The sequence below is a fragment of the Melitaea cinxia genome, chromosome 3 (assembly GCF_905220565.1).
Source record: "Melitaea cinxia chromosome 3, ilMelCinx1.1, whole genome shotgun sequence".
NCBI classification, from domain to species: domain Eukaryota; kingdom Metazoa; phylum Arthropoda; class Insecta; order Lepidoptera; family Nymphalidae; genus Melitaea; species Melitaea cinxia.
The window spans coordinates 6,610,849-6,627,540 of record NC_059396.1 but is presented as its reverse complement, the minus strand read 5'-3'; the positions used below and the strand labels follow the sequence as shown (position 1 = coordinate 6,627,540).

The window sequence follows — 16,692 nt, the reverse complement described above, 5'->3', positions numbered from 1 at the left end:
ATTTCAATATAAAAAACATACATAAACTGTGAGTATCAGTAACATATGATGTATAATTTGGTACAATCACATGAGCTTAAGAATTAATTTACTCAAATAATTTATGAGCTAAGATTTTTTACTTAGCGACTATAAAAGGTTCAGATGAGCCGGAGATCCGCTACTCAGATCCGTGTATGTTTCCTGCGATAGATTGGTACGTAACGTACGTAAGTACTAAGCCAATAGAATGAATTACAAAATCTTACTGAGGCTGCGTGCCTTGTAGAGGCAAAAGGCTTTTTACATTCATTAAGAAAACTAATTTCATTTTGTTTCTAATTCACTACAATTTTTTTATAAATAAATAAATAAATATCTACACAATACACACACGGTCGTCTGTTCCTAAAGTAAGCAACTTAATGCTTGTTATAGGTAACAGCCGACTGGTATAGCAACATTTTTAACCGACTTCAAAAAAAGGAGGAGGTTAATCAATTCGACCGTATATATATATATATTTTTTTTTTATGTATGTTCGGAGATAAATTCTTCGTTTATGAACCGATTTGGATAATTCTTTTTTTGTTGGAAAGGAGATATTCATAGTTTGGTACCATGATAAGGAAACCAGGATCTGATGATGGGATCCCAGAGAAATCGAGGGAAACTTTCAAAAATCGTAAGGGTGACTAGTAAATTTAATCATGTTTTCATTGAGTACTATAAAGCACTACTATTTAATAAAGGTCTGAAGTCGATCTGATAATGGAGAAGAAATATAGTCGAGGGAACTCTTTAACAACTTATAGCAATTACCTGCTGTTTGAACTTAATTCGTTTCTATTGATAAGAACTTTGCACCTATACGAGTTACAAGTGCCATTAAAGTCTGATGACGGAGACGAAAGATAGTCGAGGGAACTCTTCAACAATTTATAGCAATTACCTGCTGTTTGAACTTAATTCGTTTCTATTGATAAGAACTTTGCACCTATATGAGTTACAAGTGCCATTAAAGTCTGATGACGGAGACGAAAGATAGTCGAGGGAACTCTTTAACGATTTATAGCAATTACCTGCTGTTTGAACTTAATTCGTTTCTATTGATGAGAATTTTGCATATATATGAGTTATAAGTGCCATTTCAGTCTGATGATGGAGACGAAAGATAGTCGAGGGTACTCTTCAACGACTTATAGCAATTACCTGCTGTTTGAATTTAATTCGTTTCTATTGATGAGAACTTTGCACCTATATGAGTTACAAGTGCCATTAAAGTCTGATGATAGTGACGAAAGATAGTCGAGGGAACTTTTCAACGATTTCAACGATCTGTGTCGCAGGACCAGGTTTGATGATGGAGCCCATAAACACTCGAGGGAATTTCTCAACAATTTACAGCAGTTACCTTTTGCTGTTTGACGACCGCTTTGATATAATGGTGCATGTGCCGTGTCGGCGGCGCCTAAACACCGACGGTCGCGGGTTCTATTCCCGCTCGGAGTGGATATTTATGTTTATAAAATATTTATTTTCGGTCTAGTTGTTAATCCTTGTGGTTCTCCCAACCTAGCCTCGGAGAACACGCTAGGCTGTCAGTCCCGGTTGTTATTACGTACACCTGATAGCGAATTTTACTCATAGTATGTCGACGCGTTAGCGCAGTGGTCACAGCACCGGCTGTTGCGCTGGTGTTAGTGGGTTCAATCCCCGCGCACGACAGACATTTGTATTGGCCATATAGATATTTGTCATGATCTGGGTGTTTGTGCTTGTGAATTGTGTATGTTTCCGAACCCCCGACATAGGAGAAAAAGCATCCTTGTTAGGTCTACCCATCACTAAAAATTGTAAAATAAAATAATTTTTAACAAAAAAAAAAACCGACTTCAAAAAGGAAACTAAAAAGTGAAAAATAAATTTACTTAGTACAAAGTAATTCGTATTTTGATTTAGTTTATCAGAAATGATTAAATAAATATTTTATAATTTTGAAGTTGGTGCCAAATAAAACAATAACTACTCTAGTATCTACTCGTAAGTTGTATTCAGTTTTCTTTCATAATTTGTTTCATTGACTGTTGGTGTTTTAAGAATAGAACGACCTCTTATATTTTAGTTGGGTTTTTCATTTACATAGTGTGAAGGGCATCTATCCCGCACTACAGACATCTATCCTTCTTAGTATTTTGATGGTGGGACTTTCCATACGGGAAGCTATCTATCCTCAAAAAAAAGGTCCACAAAAAGTTAAATTCTCTAAAATGTATAATGCTTGTGTTTTAGGTAACGGCCGATGATATAGCTACATATTTCTTTTTTCGACAATCTTACACACAAATAGCATATATATAAACAACTATTTAATTATTTTTTTTACAATCGATCCCACAATTCTCGGAGCAGAAAGCAGAGTCACTACACTGTGACAAATTGGTAGTCAATAATACATTTGAAGTTTTATATTTTAATTTGATTAAAGAGTAAATTTATCAAAACTAATGATTAAGATTTATCCTGAGACATCGATAATAATCAAAGACAAATTCAGATATCATAGGAAACTATGAAATGTATATACAATACAATAATTTACCTGTTAATTCAAAATAATGACGTATGTTTTCTCGGTAAATTATATATGTACCTAATTGAAGTCGTTCTTATGAATATGTCGTGCTGTCTTTATTCACTCACTCACTTCAGCCTATCGCAGTTCACTTCTGGACATAGGCCTCCCCAAGTTTTTAATTAAATTTTATTTATATTACTGAGGTGGTGATATAAAACCAACCAACAATTATTTTGCCATTACAAATAAAGTTTTATTATTGTAGTATTGTTATTTATAAAATGTAAACAACAAAACTGCAATAGACATTCGTATTATCTATACATAATAATAAAATGGTAGGAAAGTCAAAACTGTACATTGAATATTTTTTTAAAATAATACTTGGGGTGTGATCTACAATCGATACCGAAGCCAAAAATATAGTTTTTAGAATTTTTGTCTGTTTGTCTGTTTGTCTGTATGTATTTCCGGGATAAACGCAAAAAGTACTGCATGGATTTACTTCAAATTTGGCGCGAATGTTAGTAAGAACTCGGGTCAACATATAAGCTACATATTATCACGCTATCACCTATGGGGAACGACCAACCCAAAGAACGGTGAACCTTTATTTCTTCAACGCATTCTGTAACAATGTGTATAAAATCTAACGATGCATATTTGAATGTTGTTGTTATTTTGTTAATAACCATGCTATAAGCTAGCTTCACACTACAAATAAAGACATTCTGTAGTAAGTATATTTAGTATCAGCATTGCACCCGTACGAAGCCGGGGCGGGTCGCTAGTTACTTTAAAATTTTCTTTTTGCCAACAAAAAATACGTAATGTAATGTTTTACGTAGAAATAGCAATAATCATAACGGAGTGAGGAAGTCGGCGTTACCTATGATATTGACTATTTTAAATAAACTGCAACCAATTATACATTTCTTTCAGCACAAATAAATGTTTAATCTACCCATAAATTTTAATAACTCCTTTTTAGTAAACTATAAAGTTAATCGAAATGTAATTAAATAAAATTTTATGACCCATTTACGGCACAGTCAACGTTTATTTTAAGTATTAATATTGAATATTAAAATTAAAATATTTAAAGTACTGAGGTTTTTTTAAATCTACAATATTTAATATTATATTTTCAAGGTATTTTGTAAAAAAATCCTTATATAAACCTTGTTTAACGACCTGGACCTTAATCTGTTACAGGATAAGAATTATTTTTTACTTAATTTCAGCCTATCTCAATCCTCTGCTGGACATAGGCCTCCTTAGGTTCGAGCCAAACATACCGATTTTCCGCAATCCTCATCCAGCCAGCGTACCAGAAGGCATCCCACACTGCGTTTGCCAACACGCGATCTCCACTCCAGGACACGTCTGTACCAGGCATCGTATGTTAAAAAAGGCAGGACTCATTTCTCGAAGACTTTTGTCTTCAAGCATTGTGCAATTTTCAAAGTGAATACTCGACGAAGCCTGCCAAACGCCACCCTGCCCAACCTAATCCTCCTATCAGCTTCCTTCTCGAAGATTTTTCGGCCTAGTTGAATGGTGTGGCCTAGATACACATTATCCTGAATAACTTCGAGAAGGATACCGTCGACCGATACCGGTCTCGGTATGACTTGGTTGTTAAAATACAAAATACAAAATAGTTTATTGGACTAAAATAGGAATTAATAAAGTAAATGTTATACTATATACCATAATAAAATTTAAACTATATAATACTTTAAATTATAAAATTACTTTCGTTTTGTCCAAATTCATACCGAGATCGTCTCTTCAGCATTCGCCGTTAAAGTTGATGCCTCGTTTCCCCAAATGCAAGGTTTTAAAGACATCCCACAGCACAGTGGTAAATAGTTTCGGTGATTTTAATTCTCCTTGTCTTATCTCACGCCGGAGAAAAATGGGTCTTGTTCCCTGGTCTTGGATATGGACTAGCTATCGTCGACGCCGCGTCGTACATACATCTCAGTACCTCGATATATCGCCAGTCGATATGAGATCTCTGCAGAGAATCCAGAATAGCCCAGGTCTCGACAGATTCGAAGACTTTCTCGTAGTCCACAAATACCATCCACAACGGCTAATTATATTCTTTTGTCTTTCGTATAATATGCTGAACAGTATGGATGTGGTCTACGGTGCTGTAGCCATTTCGAAACTCAGCCTGCTCCGGTGGTTGTAATTCGTTCTTCTGGTGAGACGTTTTGTAACGACCGTAGAGAACAACGTATAGACGTGGTTCAGAAGTGAGATTCTGTAATTTCTTAACAGAGATTTATTGCCCCTCTTGAAGAATAGTAACACCACACTGCTGGAACACGCCTCCGGCGTGGTACCTGGGTGGATGACGGCGTTAAAGAGTTTCGCCAAGGCTTTTTGAACAGGTCACCCTGCAGCCTTAAGGAGCTCCGTCGTCCCTCGGGCCCTCACGCTTTTTTACTTCGATATGCGGGATGTCCTCCCAGTAATGGCGCAACAATGGTGCACGTGGATCCCTGGTGTCCCAAGTCTCAGGCTTACGTGCGCTCGACGAGTGTATGTGTCCATAATCATATATTTTTTTAAATATTTTTAAATATATGAAAAAATATTCTTTGTTTTTTATTTATAAATATAATTAAAATGTATAATTTTATTAAATATATAAAAAGTATATAAAGTTAAGACTTCATCTTCCCATCTAATACGCATTAAGTTTAAAGGAAAAATAGATTTGATGTTTACGAAGACTACTTTGTCATATAAAAAATTGTTTCATTCTAATATACGTAACACTATTTATTCCTACCACAAAAATAATCTGTAATCAATATAATGAGGTGTTGTGTCGTTTGATTGCACACTGTATAATATATATCTAATATTAGCGTTAAGAGGTTATTTGAGCTTATTTTGCAATTGCATAAATTAGATGTTCTACTGTTATGTTCAATTAATAATACCTCTGCTATTAACTTGCTATAACAATTTACATATTTTATGTTTTGATCACATGTAACTAAATCAACAATTATATTTAAAGACTAGCTGACTCGGCAAACGGTATCTTGCCGCTAAACGCTATTTAAAAATAGGGGTTGGTGGTAGAAGGGTGAAAATTTAGGGTTGTATGTATTTTTCAATGCCAAATCATAATAAAATAAAGAATAAATAATTTATATAAAAATTAAAAAAAAAAATTAGAGGTGGACTACCCTTAACATTTAGGGGGATAAAAAATAGATGTTATTCGATTTTCAGATCCAATATGTACACAAAATTTCATGAGAATCGGTCAAACCGTTTCGGAGGAGTCACCGCGACACAAGAATTTTATATATTAGACTAGCTGACCCCGCAAACGTTGTTTTGCCATATATGTTATTAACCCCTTTATCCCCCCCCCCCTTATAACTTACAGGTATGAAAAATAGATGTTGTTTGATTCTCAGACCTACCCAATATGCACACAAAATTTCATGAGAATCGGTCAAGCCGTTTCGGAGGAGTTTAACTACAAAAACCGCGACACGAGAATTTTATATATTAGGACTAAATATTGCTTTTATGCATGTTTAATATTATTATTATTTAATAATAATACAATTTAGGCACCTAAGACTAAGTTTCACCCGCGTAATTTCTGTTTCCATAAGAAATCGGGAGAAAAACCGCCTATGTGTTATTCTGAATCTCCAGTTATCTACATATTAATTTACACTATAATCAGCTCAGTACTTTTAATCTATAAAAAAGGGGGGGGGAGGTTATCAATCGACTGTGTTTTTGTGTATGTTACTTCAGAACTTTTGACTATGTAGACCGATATCTATAATTATTTTTTTAATTGAAAGCTGATCTTTGTCATGTAGTTTCATTTAATCTTTATCGAGATCTGTCAAGTACTTTTTGAGTTATCTCTAATAATATGTATTTACTTGACTATTTTGTTCGTGAACCTACGCTGTATTGCTCGTTGATGTAATTGATGTCGGCTTTTGTTTCCTTTGCAAGCAAACACATTTTTTTCGTGAAAGAGTAACAAACACCCGTCCATATAATATCATCATGCTCAAAAATTTTAAAATTTACTATAGGATCAAAATATTGTGTTTACAAATGTAAGTTATTATTAGAACAAATATAATAGGCATGGCGTTCTAATTTTAATGGTAGATTATTATTCGTTTTTAACGTTTCGATAAACGTAGTTTCTTTATAATTTAATCTAAATAAATTGAGATCATCTTAAAATGTCAATGCTGTTCCTGACTCCGATACAATCTCTTCCTTGACTTAAATCGATCCGAATTAAATAACGAATACTAAACTGAAGGTTTTCAATATATTTGTGTAATAAAAAAAATAAGTAACGTACAGAAACAGAAGGTATACCTATTAAAACCAAAAAGTAAAAATGTACTTTTTAGTTTTATTAATTTTTTATATTACATCTCCGAAAAACGATAATTAGTCAATTTACAGTAATAAGTTCTGAGATAACACATATAAAAAAAATACAATCGCATTCAGAAACTCCTCGTTTTTATATAATATAATAATTTATTATATCTACCAAGTGTCAGAATCCATCAAGATATAAATAGTTAATACGAGACATGCATGGTAAGAAATCACTTTACATCTCCCGTTATATAAATACACGAAAAAAAATCTAATGCAAAAAAAATTGCTGGTTTGGACATGCATATGGAATTCTAATTGGTTTGTTTTTTCGAACAGCTGGTAAATAAATATCGATGAAGGTGAAGGTTCATATTTGGACTATATCTGAATCTATTATGATTTTAAAAAAATGTTTTAAACTCGTGACCCAGTGGTGTGTTATGTTACTCACGTCACAAATCGAGCTTAAGGTTATGATAGCACTACGAAGAAATCTTTATGCTCAACCAATATACATTTACTGTCAATGAATATTTATATTTTTAAGAAGTGCTATAGATTATATATTTTTATCTTGTGAGTAGATAACATTGACATTTAACCTTTTGTGACTAATAGTCACATTTTATACCAGTTATTGTTATTATAACATCTCAGAGCCTTGCCAAAGCTATAAAGTAAAATACCTAAGTTTTTAGGGGTTAGGCGTTGTTTCATTCTGTAAGTCTGTAGATATTCCACTATAGGGTAAATATCTCTTCTTATGTATACACATAAGAGGTAGAATATATCTTTTTAATGGCAAATTTAATCAGGAATTTTCAATTTCAATAGAGATGCCTCGCCCCTCATTTAACTCAGTGATCTTAACGATATTTTTTTTTATATAAATTAATTACGTTTTATTTACGTCCATTTCAACTGGAGTGTAATTTTTCGTACAGTGCAGTACGGTTTTTTTAGTTTAATAATAAACCCTTGAAACCTACAAATGCAACAAAACTTTTTTTTTACTAAAAATTGTAAATAGGTATAAGCCGTTATTCGCTATACATAGCAATATGATTATATTTCTAGCCCTTTTCTAGGAGGACCATCAGGGGTCAAGTTACGCTGGATATTAAAGCGCATGAAATCGTCCCACCATGCGCGTGCGCCTCATCCCCGCTACGTTGACTATAAAAGACTTGGTCAAAACCAGCCGCGCGCTATTACAACAGTGTCTCAGTGAATTTTTCCCGCCGCATTTTTATCATCGAAAAAGGTAAGTAACACTAAATATAGGGCAGTCGAAGGGATGATTTGGGATAAAAAACCTAGTTGTGAAATTCAATAATTAGGTAGTGATTTACATGTAAAAAATCTTAGATAATAATAAAAATAATTCCAAAGCTAAGTTTTTTATACCCGAAAAAATGCAAGAAAAAAATATATTTTAGTTTGTTGTTAATTTTTGTATATCTTATCTAACCTACTTGATAATACAAAATATAAATTAAAAAATAATATAGCTTACTTCACAAGTCTATCTATTAAAGTTGCGTCAAAGTTCGCGCAAAGATTGCAACTATTATAAAGACAGCTTGACACAAAGATTGACAATAAGATTGGCCACATTGTTCCAGTTGTGTCCTTTTGGTTAAATTTTTTTCTTGCGAGAACGGTGCGAAAGTTGTATTTGTGTCAAGCAGTTGCAACACGATGTTGGAGTAACCGCATACCCTTTTCTACTCAACCCTTTATGTTTGTGACCCACTTACATAGAAAAAAAATATTTAAAATGTGTTTTCTGAAATATGTTTTTAATGTTTTTGAAATCGAAATAAAAGAAAAGGAAAATCGACTTCTAAAAAATATTTTTATTATATTTTGTATGCTTAAATTTCAAATATATATTAATGTTTAATAGTTTGACTTATTCGGTTAATTAGAATAATAATAGTGGAAATTCCTAATGACGATAGTAAAAAAAAAAACACTTGATACATGAAATATTTTTTAGGACGGATTAAGTACAAGCAGTATTTTGTTGTGAGCTTTAAAATCTAGAGTATTTTTAGGTTAGCGATAGTTATCAAATGTTTAATATTTCATTTAATCTGTTTTAGTTCAAAATATTTTTTTAGCAGATGTTAAATAAAACTGCAAAAAATGTATAAGTAAATAAGTTTATGAATGCATTATTTACAAAGCTTTTAGAATTTCATAATAAATAATAATTTAAGATTCGTTTTACCATTATAAATTTCGCTTTGGTTGCAGTGGCCTTATTTATTATATACCTGCATATAATAATTTGGAATGATTATTTTAATCGTTAAAAATAAAAAAAATTGGGTTATTAATATAAATATAATGTAAATCACAATAAAATAACGTATTTACAACTTATTTTTATATATATTTTGGTATTGGATTCCGATTGTGCAAGAACAACACGCACTTAACATTTTCTGTACATAACTATTTAATCACACAGTAAGTTTATTTGTTGTATGTCCTAATTAATGGATCAAAGTCATTAGTTTCATAACGTATAGCACTGTGAAGGTCACTTTGCCGGTAAAGATGCAGACTTTCAAATTAATATTCTGTGACAAAATATAACCAAGATACGACTTGAAAACCTGTTGTTAGTAGCCTTTTAGAGAAATGCTAGTAAATAAGCCCGAGTAGACCAATGCAATATTTACTTCTTAATGCATTGCATAAATTGCATTTTTATCTTACTATATCTATATTTAAGATTTATACTTTATAAATAAATAAATGGATAATAAATAAACAATAAAAGCATTTAAAATCCATCAAGTTCGTTTAGGTTAGAAACAACTTATTTTCGCAGATAAATTTTTTCAAGCCTTAAATCCAATAATTATAACAAAAATTCAATAAAATGACATAATATAATTAAATGTTTAATTATTTTTTATACAATGAAGTCTTTAATTTAAATCATTATTTTTATTTATTAAAAAATAATAGTTCTATTGTTCATAAAGTGTTTATTTTCCGCTGCATTGTTACAATGTTATTTTAAATTAATATCTAATACATATTAATATTTGAATGCTGATTAATATTCGAATATTTTAAACATAAATTAAATTATGTTAAAATGACTTAGTTTCTTTCCTCATCCTTACTAGTTTATTTTCGTCCTTATAAGGAATATTTTTTATTTTGAAATATTTTATTTTAATAAATTTGCATTAACCTCGTTTATTTGATACTTATATGTAGAGTTATTGCATCAAATGCCTAAAATAAAGGATATAACCGGTTACGTAATGTAGAGCATGCCTAAACTAGTGTTTACTCGTGATCCCTGTGGGGTCACATTTTAAATTCTTCTAACTTACATAGTGAATACCGATTACAAAAGCGCTGCACGCTGTTACGTAAATTAATACGACAACCGAATAACTTCAAAATAACTACAAACTAAAAAACCGTATTAGATAATTGTAGAACTTTGAATAAACATAATCTTCTCCAATATTCATTCTGCTCCGCTTGGTAATCGTTGAATCTTCTGCTCTCGAAATTATCGACAAGAATGGGTGGCTTTTGCAAGTGGGCGTATGACTTAAAGCGAGCAGATTAAGGCGAATAGTGAAACTGAAAAGAGACTTGAATCCAATATATGTAATAACTAAAACTGCATGTAATTAATTTAAAAAAATCTCGAAATTATCGACAAGAATGGGTGGCTTTTTTTTGAGGCGTAAATTAAAAAAAAAACATAAAAGAATACGCGCCAAAATGATTTTATGAAGTAGGATTGTATATTAAAACAAACGGAAATATCTCATATGTGACAAAATTTTATTCTATTCTTCAATGTTCAAAAATATATATTCATTTTCCAAAAAGAGATTAATCGCTAAATAGGACGGTTGAGTAGCTTTCGGAAAGACTCAAGGAGATAAATATGCACGATTTCTTAGTACTGGAAATCGAAAGATAAGTCGCAGATTAAAGAGACCTAGGCTAACTCAGCGAATTAATAGAAAAGAAATTCTTAATATATCTCAGAAATAGTCTACAAATATTTCACTGGACAAAGGTCTATTCTTTTAAATAGATGAAGCGTTGAAACTTTATTAGCCTTATTGATTCTTTAACGCCGTACAAGGGATCATTCTCTAATAAAAACTCTCTCCACAACGTTATTATAGTGAACTTTAAATTTTTCTTAAATATAGCTTGTAACGAAAGGTTAAGTTGTTTTAAATTTAGGTTCCCATTCAACTCAAAAGGTATAATATTACGAGTATCTTCTTATATAATTTCGAAACCGTGTAATAACAATTGACAACGTATACTTAATATAAACGTTATTATTAAAAGCAAAAGTTCTGAAGTTAAAACTAATTTGTATGTCAGGTGTGTAGTGCAGGCTATTATGAAGTCTGACAGGCATTTCGCGTGCAATAGCCTCTTTGACTCATTGACGATGTTACGGCTTTATCTGTGTCAACAGAAATAAGAAATGTATTCGCACGCCCAATGTAAGTGAAGTATGAGAATTATTTACAACAAACTTTCTTTCACATATACCGCCGAAAATGTTACTGTCAAAGTGATAAATTGTAAGAAGATATTAATTCAAAACATTTTGCGAGGAAATCCTTAAATTATATGTAGGAAAGGTTACGAAAACTATGTCTTAGATCGACATTATGATAAAAAAAAACCGACTTCAATTACATCGACAAGTAATATAACGTAGATCGACGAAAAAATAGTCAAGCAACTACGCGTTATTAAAGATTACTCAAAAAGTAGTTATCAGATCTCGATAAAATTTATATGTGACCACATGATAAACATCAGCTTTCGATTAAATTAAAAATTATCAAAATCGGTACACCCAGTAAAAAGTTATTACGGATTTTCGAGAGTTTCCCTCGATTCCTCTGGGATCCCATCATCAGATCCTAGTTTCCTTATCACGGTACCAAACTAGGAATATCCCCTTTCCAACAAAAAAAGAATTATCAAAATCGGTATATCCAGTAGAAAGTTATGTGGTATAATACAACGTAGGTCGACGAAAAAAGCGTCAAGTAAAAACACATTATTAGATATAACTCGAAAAGTAGTTGTTAGATCTCAAATAAATTTAAATGGGACCAATTGGCACACACCACCTTTCGATTAAAACAAAATTTGTCGAAATCGGTCCACACGGGCAAAAGTTCTGATGTAACATACATAAAAAAAAAAAAAAAATACAGTCGAATTGAGAACCTCCTCCTTTTTTGGAAGTCGGTTAATAAATAGTGAAAATAATTGTAATTTTTATTAAATCTTCAAGAACATAAAGTATAACACGAGTGCTAATGTCTTTGATATGACGAGCAATAATAGTAACACGTTTCTTAACAATTAAAGCAATAGCAGGGTATACTTCTACCAATACGCTTCAGCCTGTAATATTCCACTACTGGGCATAGGCCTCTTTCCCCATGTAGGAGAAGGATCAGAGCTTAATCCACCACACTGCTCCAATGCGGGTTGGCGGATATATTCCCTACTATGAATAACGATCGCTATCAGGTGTACATGATAACAACCGGGACCGACGGCTTAACGTGCTCTCCGAGTCACGGTGGGAGACCCACAAGGACTGCACAAACACCCAGACCACGGCAAACACCTGTATGACCAATACAAATGTTTGTCACGTGCGGGGATCGAACCCGCAACCGCCAGCGCAACAGGTACAACAGGCTGTAACCGTTGCGCCAACGCGTCTTCTACCAATACTGTTTAATAAAAAGTTTTTTTACAATATATTTACATAATATTTGGTTCCATACCGGCCCATACAATTTTCTTAACATTTTAATTCCTACTTTGGAATTTTCCACGTGAAGCTGACAACTAAAAAATGTTGATAGATGTTTCTGATTTTAATAATATTCGAATATGTTATTATTACATAATTATGCCCTCAATTCATATGTAGGTATAGTATTACATAGTTAACGGGCTATAAGACATTAAAGTTTTAAGTAACTAACATGTACGCGCTTTTGTAAGTTAATAAGTAGGTATTTAAAAGTTATTTTAAAATAAACCTAATAAGAAGTGTTTGAATAACGAAATGAACATTGGTTGAAATTTTTTGTTTTTTTTTTTATTTTTAAGTTGGACCGTTTTAATTTTTTTATATAGACGGTCCTTGCAAAATTTGTCGTGGGTTTGAAAGTCGTTTAGAAGTTCAACCCCTTTTGTTAAAATAAGTTATTTTTTTTAAGCAAGTGTACGGCTATATTACCAATTTCTCTAATGAGTAAGCTCCTGGGGAGCTCTGATCATCTTACTTACCAACAGGAACACAATACTGCTTGAAAACAGTATTATTTAGATATGGTATTATGTAAGGTCGAAGTACTCCACTCGGGTTGATCCATATTTTGAGCAGCACATTTCCTGTTGTGCCTTACCTCAGTTAAATAAAAAGTATATAATATATATTCTTTATTGCACTTAAAATTTTGTACAGTTATTTATATACAAATTTAGTTAGCAACGATGGACTCATCTCTAGAAGAGATCTCTTCCAGCCAACCTGTGATGGTGGGAATTAATGTTACACAGCAGGCTAAGAAAGTGCAGTTATGTAGTAGATATAGTCTAAAACATTTTTTGATAAAGTGATTTACAATTTTTACTAAGCGTATTTTCACTCTATTAGCTATTAGGTATTGCTTTAGAAGATTTGATGACATCTAAAATTCTATAATTTCTATACTAAATTCCCGTCGGAAACAACTACGTAAAGTTAAAAAATGGATCAGCTATTTTTAACCGACTTCAAAAAAAGGAGGAGGTTACTTAATCCGACCGTATATATATACATATATTTGATGTATGTTCGGAGGTAACTTCGTCGTTTATGAACCGATTTTGATAATTCTTTTTTTGTTGAAAGGAGATATCCCTAGTTTGGTACCATAATAAGGAAACCAGGATCTGATGATGGAGTCCCAGAGTAATCGAGGGAAACTCTCGAAAATCCGCATAACTTTTTACTGGGTGTACCGATTTTGATTATTTTTAATTTAATCGAAAGCCAATGTTTATGATGTGGTCACATTTAAATTTCATCGAGATCTGATTACAACTTTTGGAGTAATCTTTGATAATGCGTATTGACTTGACTATTTTTTCGTTTGCCAGCAAATACAATTATTTGATATACATTTCTATTTTACAACAACCTTAAATATTAATTTTGAAGCAGAATTTTAAAATAATCAAGAAATCAGTCTCAATTTAACAATACTGTATTAATGGAGGTTTTTGTTTGTGAGAACTTACCTTTTGCTGCTACATTCGGAAGGCAGTAAATAATATTCGCATTGTAAGTAAGAACTCGAGTCTCACGGCAGCAATACGATGGAGCCACTGATTATGGGCTCCAGCACCTAAGGCCGAATTGAGTAACAACTAAGATAATTAACTCGAATATTCACTTAGCTCTGAAATTAATCTAGTAAAGCTTGCTATATTATATTGCTTTTTTACGATTTAAGTGATGTTTTAGATCTGAATAAAAGCTCAGTCATATTAATTTTATTATATCATCAAAGGTATTGTCAATAAGGTGATAACACCAAATAGCTTTATCTACAAAACATTGTATGGTATGATTTATCGTACCTTTTGTTTGCAAATGGTTTCGTGATACTCTATTACAAAGGTACAAAGATTAAGGATGTGTCTACAAATTATATTTTTAGTATATCTTAAAGGATTGTTAAGTAAGGCAATTAGATGAAATTACATGTTTTTTGTACTATACCATTTATGTCAATGTATATCTATGATAGTAGGTATCTCTTCCGGATACATACTAAATGACTGCGATGTCAACATACATGCCAGCAGGCAGTAATGTAAATGCAATATTTTACATACTTGCTACAATTAGCTAGAGTTAACTTTATTTTGAGACGTCTTTTATTTTATCTAGGGCTTTTTAGTTGGCAAATATGTTATTAAAAGCGCATGATTTCATTCTATTAGTTTGATTTTCACATTTTTATGAATTAGACCAAATATCGCTGAACACTGAACACTACGATAAATCGTCCTTTTTTACCATGAATTTATGCCTAAGTGGTGTTTGAATTTTAAGACACGAAACGAAACCCTAATTATGTTGCCTAATATGAATGAAAATTGTAATTGAGCTTACGAAATATTTTTTATCCAATTATGTGCTGGATGCCATTTCTAACGAAATGATTCTTTTCTGAGTTCGTCTGCGTGGTCGTTGTGGGACAAATGGCAAGTTATGCAACGGTTCAAGGCTACTATGCTGAACATAATAACATAACATATATAACTTTTTTATTGTTTGATCACCGGATAATTTTTTTATTCAACATTGTCTATATTATATTGGAACGAAGTTCCTTATGGCAGGTTTGATATTTGGCTGGGCGACCGAACTGAAAAAAATGTGATACTAAAACCGTAAGAAAAATATATAACGGAAGTGACGTAATATCAGTCACACGGCTGTATAATATGACGTTTGTAAAACTAAAATATTACTAGTAAGCTTTTTTTAAAAATATTTATGTAATTTTATAGAGTCGACAAAAATAAATAGACATATTTTTTTTTATTTGACTTAATAGTTTAAATTATTATTATTATTATTATTTGGTTTGATTTATTTTATTTTAGGGTATTTGTTATTTTCTAAAATACTAAATTTCCTAAATACTTTTATGTACTTAATTAAAAACCAATCAACAAAATTAAACACAAATCAAGCACTAGAATATATATATATATATAATTCAACATTTTTTTTTCAAATTGTGTTGCTTCTATACTATCGGAAGGAACTTCGTTCCTACCCGGTGTCCCATGACATCATATATTTTTTTTAATTTGAATTAAAATAAACTGAAGAGTTAGTATGATAGTTTTATTTTAGATCAAAACAAGATTCTAGATTTTTTCCATGTTCATGTGACAAAAATATCCCTAATTTAATTTTTCTTAGCATTACCTACACTAAATACTCATATTGGTTTTATTAACGATAGCTTTTGGCACTTATGAGATTGTTTAATGTTATTATTTTATTTTAAAAATTTGATTCTTGATAACGTATGAAGCAATATTTATATTCTTCCAAGCAATTGCAGTGACATTGTCTAATCAGTTCCTGCTAAACTCTAAAAAAGTGCGTATAAACGATTATTACGTAGATACGAAATTTTCTGCTTAAAAAGGAAAACACTTATAGAAATAACACAACTACAACACTTCAAAATCACAATTAAGCTGTCAAGACATTGAGGAAAAAAAAAGAAAAAAAAATAGAAATGTTCAAAAACCTTCCTTTCTACTTCAAATTCAAGTTTAACTTTCAAAAAATACTAAGAACTTAATATTTGTATATAAAATATTTTAACAGTTTATGTCATTGGAAGCCGTTAATAAAGTTGATCTTGACGAGCTCGTTGATGTCTTCTGCAAAGATTGAGCATCGCGACTGATTGAGTGCCGCAAATCATTGAATATAATCGTTTTACATTTAAAACCAGTTAAATAGTTGCGCATATAACTCATTATTAAGCCTAGGAGATATATTATAGTAATTTGGCCAATCATGATATGGCACATGTTGCAACGATGCGATCAAATATTTCACAAGACACGATTCGTGTACAAGCGTCTGTTTTTAATGT

General features: G+C 31.6%; 1 protein-coding gene across 1 annotated transcript in view; it reads left to right on the top strand.

Annotated features, from left to right (window-relative positions):
• Nucleotides 1-8,141: 8,141 nt before the first annotated feature.
• The window catches only part of LOC123669347, a 31,094-nt gene continuing 22,543 nt past the window's right edge, over nucleotides 8,142-16,692 (top strand). Inside the window, exon 1 of the mRNA XM_045602953.1 lies at nucleotides 8,142-8,228. The gene's annotated coding sequence lies outside the window, so the exon portion shown is untranslated. The remainder of the gene's footprint in view (nucleotides 8,229-16,692) is intronic.